Source organism: Tarenaya hassleriana, unplaced genomic scaffold, assembly GCF_000463585.1.
Source record: "Tarenaya hassleriana unplaced genomic scaffold, ASM46358v1 Cleome7, whole genome shotgun sequence".
NCBI classification, from domain to species: Eukaryota; Viridiplantae; Streptophyta; class Magnoliopsida; order Brassicales; family Cleomaceae; genus Tarenaya; species Tarenaya hassleriana.
The window spans coordinates 4877735-4887663 of NW_010969548.1; the positions used below are offsets into that span (position 1 = coordinate 4877735).

The 9929-nt window shown below is 38.4% G+C and overlaps 1 pseudogene; it reads right to left on the reverse strand.

The window, feature by feature from the left end:
• Positions 1-6129: 6129 nt before the first annotated feature.
• LOC104801436 lies at positions 6130-8209 on the reverse strand (annotated as a pseudogene).
• Positions 8210-9929: the final 1720 nt, after the last annotated feature.

A 9929-nucleotide genomic window follows, 5' to 3' on the forward strand; every position in this document is an offset into this window, starting at 1 on the left:
GCTCGAGATTTGTTCTTACAATTATGGCGATGAAGAAAGAGATTCGCTTGTCAAGTAGCCTGTACACTTGTGGATCTCGAGACTCTGATATTCCGAGAATACATTCTTGTGGATGTGCTTTCTCAAGCTTGTTTCTTGTCCCTCAAGACTTTGCATCTCATACAAGTGAACAATTTAGATGCGAGTGTTTTCATGGGCTTTTATCTAGTTGTCTTGTTCTTAAAGATTTGGTTGTGGAATGGTTCCCCGTGGGGAGAAAACTTGCAATATTGCAGTGTCGAGCTTACAAAGATTATCTACACATAACATGTGTGGAAGATATCATGGTGGGTTGGTGATAAATGCTCCTTCTTTAAAGTATTTGCACATTGTAAATTGTTCCACAAGTGAATTTTTGGTGGTCGAGGAGTTGCCTGAGGTGGTGGAGGCAATTGTTAACATTTACACTGTATCTTCTACGAAGATCTTAAGTTGACAGGATCTCTTGTTAAGGTTCTCAGGATTGTTGATGGAGAGAAAAAACCATCAATGAGTTATATTTATGCAACCATGGATAGGGTTATAGAGACTATTGCTTCGAGTTTTAGATTGAAAGATGAGCATTACAATGTAGCATTTGAGTATATTGATAGAAGATGGGAATGCCAACTTCATCGACCTTTGTATGCAGCCAGTTATTTTCTAAACCCAAGTCTCTATTATGATCATCCAAACATAACTTGTGAAGAAGTTATGAAGGGTGTCTACGAGTGTATTTCCAAATTGTCAGGTTCTTTCGATACGGAAAATCTAATAATAAAAGAATTAGCAGAATATAGATTTGCAAATGGTCTATTTGGTTTACTGACAGCCATTAGACTAAGGAATACACAATCTCCAGGTATCAAATTTTAAAATTTAAGATATATATATTATATTAATTGTGTTGTATTAGGAATTACTAATGCTTTTGTTTTTTTTTACATTTTAATAGCGGATTGGTGGATTTCTTTTGGATCTTCTACTCCCTATCTCCAAAAGTTTGCTATAAAGATCCTTAGTTTCACTTGCGGTGCCACTGGTTTTGAAAGAAATTGAAGTGTTTTTCAACAAGTAAGTAATATCTAACATTCTTTTTATTTGCACTATATAAAATTATATATTTTTATATGTTTTAAATTTGATTTCCAGATTCACACAAAGAAGAAGAATAAGTTAGCACAAAGCCGATTAAATAACGACGACACAACATGAATGACACCATGGATCCTATTATGTTAGAAGATATTGATGAAAGCAATGAATGACTAATTGGTAGAATGGAAGGTAGCTCAGATGAAGATAATGATTTTGTGTTTATTGGTGATGATGGCCTCATGTGGAGTCAAGTTGGTAGAGTTGTTGGAGTCCATGATCGTAGTTATCATACTAGAGGATCAACAAGTGCAAAAAATAGTTCTCTTTCTTCCTCGTCAATTCATAAATGAGAGTGCATTGCTTATTTCGATGAGCAGGAAGAAGATATCGGTGAAGACAAAGATTATAAAGATGATGGAGAATACGAAGATGCCGATTTTGATTAAATATTTCATTAATAAATATTTGCATTTCCTCTTTGTTTATTTCACTTGGATTTATTTTAGATATTTTGGTAATTGAATTTTATATTTACAATATATTTAAAATTCATTTTCGATAATTTTTTATTTACACGCCTCGCATCCGTGAGATGCATGCCTTCGCCTTGCGCCTCACGCTTTGTTTTTTTAGATCTTTTGCGCCTTGAACCATCTCACATTTTTTTAAACCAAGATTGCAACCCATATTCTCAAATCTATCTACTGGACGAACAACCCCCTCTTCAAATACAAGACACAAACTTTCTAGAATTTGAGCCTTATTGAAAAGTAAAGACATTAAACGAATTCCACAAACATTCCCTCTTTAGTCTCGTCTATGAGAGAATTACACTATAGTTTCGGCACCATTTTCCAAAGTGACTACCACCGTTTAGATAAAACCATAGTAACTACCACATCTTTTGTCGGAACCAAAGAAAAAATCCGCAACAACAATACATCAAGCAATAGACTGATCCTATCCATATTTTAACAATCCGTCCTGTTTCTCAAGATTCAACTATCAACACCAAAAACCAAATTTCAAATGCTTTATTGGAGGTTTTATGTAATTAACCCTAAAACTAACCATAAACTCATGAAGAAACTGGGAGAGAGAGATATAGAAATTTACACCTTTCCGCAATGACGACTCCAAACGCACCCTCGCATGAACTTGTCTTGTGAAAGGGTCTGTATCCTATGGGTGTCAATCGGGTCGGCCTGGTCCGACCCGACCCGAGCCCGCAATTGACCTGAAGATTTCGAGTTCAGGCTCGGGGCGACCTGATTTTTTTTGGCTTATAAAATCGAACCCGAAGCCCGACCCTATAGGGCTCGGGTTCGGGCTCGGGCCGACCCTAATAATTTTCTGCAAGTAAAGGTTCATATCATGTATAAACGATTAACATAAATACATCGAATCCAAAATAACATCCATAGCCGATGTATAAACATAAATACATCGAGTCCAAAATAATACTCATAGTCGATAACATTGAGTCCAAAATAACATGCTTAATCGATAAACATAAATACATCGAGCACAAAAAATGTAATCACTCGAAGTCATAATACTAGAAGACTCAGTTGGTCTGTGAAACGTCATCCATCTCTATCATAGATTGATCCCTTGTAAACTCTTCCTCTATTGGAAACGTAGCTAGAAAACCATCGGTAGGTGTAATGCAACCAAATCTAGATTCTATGTACCAAAAACAAAAATCAAATTATTTTAAACATAACAAAAAGAATACTAAGTCAATGTTATAAAATTATATACTTACCAAATTTTTTAAAACCACACATCCAAGAGCGAGCACATAGTAAAGCTTGAACATTTGAAGGCAAGTGACGCCTTCTATACATGTTTAACACGTGAAAACCATATTGAAAGATGATTCTGAAGCAACTGTAGTTATAGGAATACTAAGAATGTCTGATGCCATAAGAACCAATTCCATACTGTATCGTCCGATATTAGCCTTCCAATATTGTAAGATGTCCATATTGTCATGGGTTTTGAAGTTCAATTTGTGATCAAACAAATACCTATCTAAAGTCGACCCCGATCCATCGTCAAAAGAATCGCCATCATCACATCCATATAAATCCTACATAATATCATATATTGAAAAATGTTATAACAAAAAGAAACCATTAGTGAAAAAATAATAAAATGAATAAAAAGAATAGAACTTACTTTGTGAAGAGTCGATCTTTGCCGTTTTCCATTTGAATCGGTTGGATTTGAATGAGTTGCTCTTCTTAAAATGGACACCTCAAAATTAGTCTTGAAGAGAACATACATCTTGTTTTTCACTTTGTCCGCCTTAAAATCACTCATGTTTGTATCAAGTTGTTCATAACAATACTTCAACCCCTTCAACTTCATCCTTGGGTCAAGCACCGCTCCCATGGCAAACACAATACTATATTCATCCCAATATTTATCAAATTTCAATTGCATCCTTTCAGTCATTCTCTTAATAACATCATCTTCGCTTTGTGCATACTCTCTCAAAAGAAACTCGATCTTCCATACATTCATGAAGTACAAGTTGGACATCGGATAATATGAGCCATAAATCATTGTAGTTATTTCATCAAAGGGCTGCAAGAAATTGCGTATTTTTTTCAACCCTAGACCACTCCTGATCAGATGGACAACACTTGTAATTCCTATCTATCATCTCAAAAGAAGAGAATGCACTTTGAAACTTGAGAGCATTATCAAGCATCTCATAGGTAGAATTCCAACGTGTGGAGACATTATCAAGGAAGATCCATTATTAGTACGAAGTTGGTCCACACAAGATCTAAAATCTCTCGACTCAGAAGTATCTTACATTTTCTCTTATCTTCTCCAAAGCACCATCAGTTACTTTCAATTCGACTTGCACTATAAGATTCAAGATATATGCAGAACATCTCACATGGAAGAACTCACCGTTGCACAACAATCCATTTTGTCTATTGAGGTGATACTTCAAGATGTCTTGCATACTATCGTTGTTGGAAGCATTATCTAGAGTAAGAGGAAAGATCTTTCTCTCTATACCCCATTCTCCCAGACAATTAAGTACTTTTCTACATATCTACATTCCCATGTGAGGCGGAGGCATAGAACAAAATGATATGATCTTACTATGCATACTCCAATCCTCATCAATGTAATGTGTCGTAACACAAATATAACCTTCATGAGTAATATCTGTCCAAAGATCAAAAGTTAAGCGTATTCTACTACGAATTTTTCCTAACTCAGTCTTCAACTTCTGTTTCTCACCCTCATAGAACTTCATAACATCACTTGCGGCTGTATTTCTAGATATCATTTTGAGATCAGGATTGACATAAAGCATCATATACCTGTACATCATATGCTCAATGAAACAGAAAGAGAACTCATGCACAATCAACATTTTAACCCTTTTCTCTCTCCAAAATCTCCTTCTTTTCCCTCGATTTTCCATCATAACCAATAAGCATATCATCTACCTTGACAAACTTAGGCCTTGCCTTGCAACTGTGTTCCACATGACGTTTTAAGTGTGATGTTGCTTTAGTGGCCAAAGCATACAAGGTTTTATCACAGTGATTACAAGTGGCAGATTCAACACTTATCCTAGTCATATGATCCCAAACGCAAGATGACGATCCTACTTTCCGTTTTTTTTAATCATGTACATCTTCACCATCGACTTCTTGTACCATTTATAGCGAGAAGAGGAGAAAAAGCATGTCTATTCATCTTCCACTAAAAAGAAAAAATACAGAAACCAGAAGTCGCAAACGTGAACGCGGTCTTCTCATTCATTGGAACTCTGTCGTTTGGTAAGAAAGAGAATGCATGTTCTTCTCCATACCTTTGAGCCTATTGATGATGGTCAACATCGAGATTCAACAAGAAGATATCAACTCCCTTTGGTGACATGAGCTCCTCAACAATGGTGTCTGCAGCTTCAGAGGTTTCGTTTATGTAATTTCTCTTCCGAATCAGCTTCTTCTGTGTTTCGATTCAGCAACTGGCCGAGTCCACCATTCTTTCTTTCTCATAAATTTCAAAATTACCCTATCGTTGGCTCGATATATGTAAGGTTTTCTTCGCTTATATGCAAGATTCAAATAGAGGACTTCAACGTTAGTAGTGTGTGTGTATATATATATTAACTTGCGCACCAACACCTCTTCTTCGAATGCCCCTACAGCTTGGGACTATGGAAGTACTTTGCGGCACCCCCTCTTTAACTATCCCTTATACCCGCTGGCTCGAAGGCGTGGGTCGCGAGAGACAACGACAGATGATTGCAAAAAATCACACTCCAAACGGTGACTTACCTCGTTTGGCAAGAGCGGAATAACCGCATTTTCAGATCCCAGGCCACGGGCATCACAGTTGCCCGACTCAAGCTTGATCGACTAATGCAAAACATCATCCTTTCTGGCCACAATGGAACGAAGCCGAGAGAAAATCTCCTGCCCCAAGCATGGTTTCACTTGACAAGGTCACCATGATAACCTCAAGCATGAAAAAGGTTTTTTGGAAATGCTCTTCTGTAGTATTCACCTGCCATGGAAGTTCTCTCCATTTTGTTATGCGGTGTTAAAACCGCCATGTAACTTACTTTCTGATTTTTTGATTTAATAGATGCACATTTTAACAAAAAAAAAATATGTTAACTTTACTAGGATTATATTTCCATTTATAGGATTATATTTCCATTTGTTTAAACAAAACCGAATGGGTTCGAACTAAATAATAATGTACCGTTATCGTATTGATTTCAATATTGAACCGAATAGGTATTACTTTTCGTTATAAAAAAAAAAATAGGTATTACTTTTTAAAATTTAAAAAAAAATTGAAGTATTAAAAAAACAAAACAAAAAAGTCAAACATAAGTTCCAAATTTCTTTTTTTTTTAAAAAAACTTTACATGCAGTCTCTTACATAATGAAATCAACCCAACCTCTCGTTCCAACATTCAAATACCAGCAAGGAACAATAAATCGATCGTACACCAGCGAAAATTGAACCTGATACCCTGATCAAGCCGGTATCTGAAATAACATACTTGAGATTCAGTTTGGTTCGATCTGGCTAAATCAAAATAAACCAGACCAAACTATAAACCATTAACCGTAAACCGGATATTAATCCAACCCTAACAAAAGAGAGGTTTCAACGTAAAATCATATGACAGTAGTTACTAGAAAGCAAGGCTTATCCTTCATAACACCTAAGTTCACATCAGAGCAAACCACAGCATGTTAAGGAGAGTTTTTAACTAAGTGGCCCTTTCTGATATATCTTCCTTCCACCCAGAAAGAATAGTCTGTCTACGCATGATATGCACCGAAAATAAGCTGACATGAAGATGAACCCCTAGCCATGGAAGCCAACTCCTTCAGAATCAGAAGCTCCACCTCTAAATGGGAGAATTCTGGGAATATAAATGCCATCTTCAGACACATCGCATTCGTTAGGACGTACTCCACCACTTCTTTCTCTCGCAGAGTTCCATTGTAATATTTCCACCGAAATGTTTCGAGGCTTGACAACAGACACAGAGGGACATGTTTTGGTCGTCTCCACTGAATCGAGGGATCCATGTATGATCCGTCCTGCGAAAAAAGATGACAGGAAACGGTAATATTACGGATCATCAAGAAAGAAACTGGAAAGAGAAAACAGCAGGTCGAGGAAAATGTATACATTTTTGAGTTCGAGAGCTCGTAGATTCGGAGAACATTCAAGCATACACGTGAGTAGATCCCACCGCACAAGGTCACATGTGTATAGCTCCAAATGAACAAGCTTATGGAAGACAAGGCCGATAGGACACAACACCCCCTGCTTATGACAGAATCTTAAGTACATAAACCACGTCATGGGGAATCATTCAACTAAAAAGAAAAATCCCACCTTTTCTCTTTTTCTATATATATCCAGTCTCAAATTAATCCATTCGTAACAAAAGAAGACAAGTTACCTTTAAAGTTAAGGAAAGACGCCTGACTGATGTAAGAAATCCTAGAAGCCTCTGAGAATGTGCAACAGAAATGTCAACAATCGCCTCCACCACCTCAGGCATGTTTTTTACCACCGAAATGTTACCACCGTCATGATCTACAATATGCAGATACTTCAAAGATGGCACATTTATCACCAACCCGCCAAACCCTCCATCCACGCTGCGTGTAGATAATCTTTGTAAGCTCGGTACTGCAATAGTGTAAGTGCCTATCCATTCAAAACACCATTCCACAACAAAATCTTCAAGAACAGGGCAACTAGATAAAAGCCTGTTTAAACACTCGGCCTCTTTGTAGCATACTTGTATGAGGTGCAAAGTTTTGAGGGACTGGAAACAAGCCGAAAAAGGGACATCCACAAGGACGTACTGTCGGAGTATCAATCTCTCGAGAGTTTCACAAGTGTAGAGCCTACTCGGCATGCAAATCCCCTCATCGTAATCACCATAGCAAGACCAAATGTCGAGCTCACGCACACGGCGCTCAACTGCAATTCCCACCCATTTTCTAAAATCTTCTGCAGAAGCAGACCTTGAATCTACACGAAGGCGCAGACTTTCGAGAATTGGAGCATTATGCAATTGCAAAGACCAGTAAACAAAATCCGTGAACCTTCTGTCTAGTCTTGCGGATCAGAGAATCATACTCAAGTTTCGGCACCATCTTCCATAGAGACTGCCATCGTTTAGACAAAACCATTGTTCCAACGACATCTTTTGTCGGAACCAGCGAAAGAATCTGCAACAGCAATTCATCAGGCAAAACACTGATCCTATCCATATTATAACAACTCCTCGTGTTTAACAAACCGATTTAGCTGTAAAAACAAGAAACCCAAATTCAAAGATGAGACCTTTGTTGGAGCTAGCATGTAAGAAACCCTAAAACTGACCATATGGATGATGAAGAAACCATGAGGGAGAGACAGAAACTTACAAATGTCGTCGCTGGAGACACCTTCTGTATGATCTTGTCTTTGTGATTTGGTAGGATAGGGTTTGAACCCTTTATAGCGAGAAGAGATAAGAAAGAGGGTGTCTATTCACCTTCCATTAAGAAGGGATTAAACAGAAAACAAAAGTCACGTAAACGTTAACGTGGTCTTCTCATTCATAGGAACTCTGTCGTTTGGTAAGAAAGAGAATGCATGTTCCTAGTTATTAGTGACACAGGTCCAGGTTACGACAAACTAGTCCATCATACCATGATGTGCTTTGGATTTCACGAAACTTCACACGAATATATATGCGAAAAGATACATATATATATATATATATATATATATATAGGCCATAGAATCTTAATCAATGAAATGAGAGATCCCACCATATATCTTAATCGGTTACACAAAACAAGGCTTGTCCTAAATACAACCTAATCCACAAGATCTTAACGAAGCCCATCTGATATATTATTTTTTGTAATATCTTTTTTTGTAAGTGGTAAATCTTATATAAAAAATAGTGTTTGTACAAAATATCCAACTTAAAATGTATGTAATCGGATAACCATGTCAAAAGTAGATAAAATACAAAATATGTTGTGGAATGTGTAGCTCTAATGTGGTTGCGCTTGAATTCTTTCCGAATCCTGTAAGTGGGAGTGTTGATCGACTGAGTGGTTCTTGTTCATTGAGATCAAAATGTTCCTCAATATCCGGTCGATTTGCATTTGGATTGCTGCTCATGTTCGCCGCTTATTTGCGAAGATCAAAATGTAATGGTTATGTATTAGAAATGAAAAAAAAACACTTGGTCCTTACAAGAGTGGTATCCATACAAAGGTTCATTTCATTGGAAGGCTGTCCCAAAACATCAAAAGAAAAACACAAGCTTGAGGGTAGAAAGGAGGCCAGCAAAACCCGGCAAACGTGTAGACGAATAATCAAAGCCTTGTGCACCAGAGACAGAGAGTCTTACTAGCTAGTTCTGGATGAGATGATCTAAGCCCCACCATCTTGGTGCGGAAGGAGCGATCCACTTCATTTTGGAGCAGTGATAAGTCTTCGAAGCTCGATCTGTGCAGCCTCACATTTCTTTCATGCCAAACCATGTAGATAAAGCTAGATCCCATCTGATATATCTTCCACAGCCAGAAAAACAAAAGTATGTGCATGCATAATATCAGTGATTGAAAATAAGCTGACATGAAGTCAAATCGTGATGATTAGTGGGTGATGATGACTTTAGAGAGAGAAAATCCTCCCCCTTCTCTCTAACTTTACCAAAACACGTCATTGTACCCAAATCTCTAAACCTAGCTCCTGCAAAATCAAACCCCCGACGGCCGGCCACTGCCGGCCGCCACAACTGAAGACCGTCATGCCACCACGTCTGCGAAGTAATTCTGCTCCTCCATCCCCAGGGATCTTGGGACCACTCCCACCCTTTCAACCTCTCTCTTGTCACCCAAGCCCCTCCGCTGAGCTAACGCCTGAGATCCCATCAGGAAAGCGAAGCGTGCTCCCCCAACCTCTGAGCTTCACATCCTCTTCTACACCTTCTCCCTCCCACTCCATCAACCGCTCTCGTTCTGCAAATCGCCACCCGGCTGAGATGCGACGAGCTCAGACTTCTTCTCCGGTTCGAAATGTTGATAGAAAAGACCAAAAGTTTCTTTTGGACTCTATCAGCGTGCCATCCCCTGAGATTCTACGGGCAGCAGGGAGTAAGGAGGAAACAACTCCGATACCAAACGTCGAGCGGCCACCAGTGGCTAAGGATTCGCAGCCAGCTCCGACCCATTCTCTTCCCCAACGCCGGACAACTGGAAAAAGTTCGAACGCCGGAGGTA